A 1,023-nucleotide genomic window follows, 5' to 3' on the forward strand; every position below is an offset into this window, starting at 1 on the left:
ATAAATTGACGCATTGATGTTCTCTTTTTCTGCAATATTTTGAATGAACATCGCAGCAGCGCCGCATCTAATGGGTTCAACTGGACAGGCTAACAAAAACATTATAATACTGTACAATGACACTATCATCGTCAACCCATCTCGTGCAGCACTAACAAGCCTGCCTTAACACACACCTAAAATTCGAATGCAACGTTTTTTGCATTTGAATGTGTATTTTTATTTTTAATTTGATGAATATTCAAAATTCAAATTTTTATTTGACAGCCCTACTTTATGTATTATTTTTTAATCAACATTTTAATGTAGGTAAGTTTAATTAGAATAGCAACATTTAGAACAAAAAGCTGAGAAAATGTCATTTTTGTCAAAGACTACATCTGGATCAGTTTCAGATCGATGATGAAAACACAGATGGAGTCGATCGCCTCCATCAACACCCCCGAGTCCTAAACCACTTCCAGTCATCATTTCATTCGCTAACTAGGCCTGTCACAATAACAACCTTTTGTTGTGCGATATATTGCCCCAGAAATAATTGCGATAAGCGATATTATTGTCATTTTAAAGACCATTTTATGCCACTGAATATATAATCATAATGTAACAGCATAATAATGCAAGAAGGCCTACACACTTCCAAATGACAACAAACTTGTACAAAACACAGTGACATACATTTTTAAGTAAATATAACGGGCGATATATTGCGTCACCAAAAATTATTGAGGTCATGTACATATATTGCGCAATAAGTCGATATATTGATTATTGCGACAGGTCTATCGCTAACATTAGGCAGTTTGCATTTATATGCGGTTTAACGCATGACGATCGTGTTATTTTACATATTCTTCTGATTACATATGCGAACGCTTGTTTCTGCTTCGCCGTGTTTTAATCCAGACTAGAGACCTGCACTACCGCGGGAGTACCGCGGGACCCAACGCAACAGGGTGCGGCGCGGGACAACTCTTGATGGGCGAGTGCGGGCGGGAAGAGACTCGTGTGTGGGAGCGGGAC

This window comes from Sinocyclocheilus rhinocerous, unplaced genomic scaffold (assembly GCF_001515625.1).
Source record: "Sinocyclocheilus rhinocerous isolate Xijiao unplaced genomic scaffold, SAMN03320098_v1.1 scaffold762, whole genome shotgun sequence".
Lineage (NCBI taxonomy): Eukaryota > Metazoa > Chordata > Actinopteri > Cypriniformes > Cyprinidae > Sinocyclocheilus > Sinocyclocheilus rhinocerous.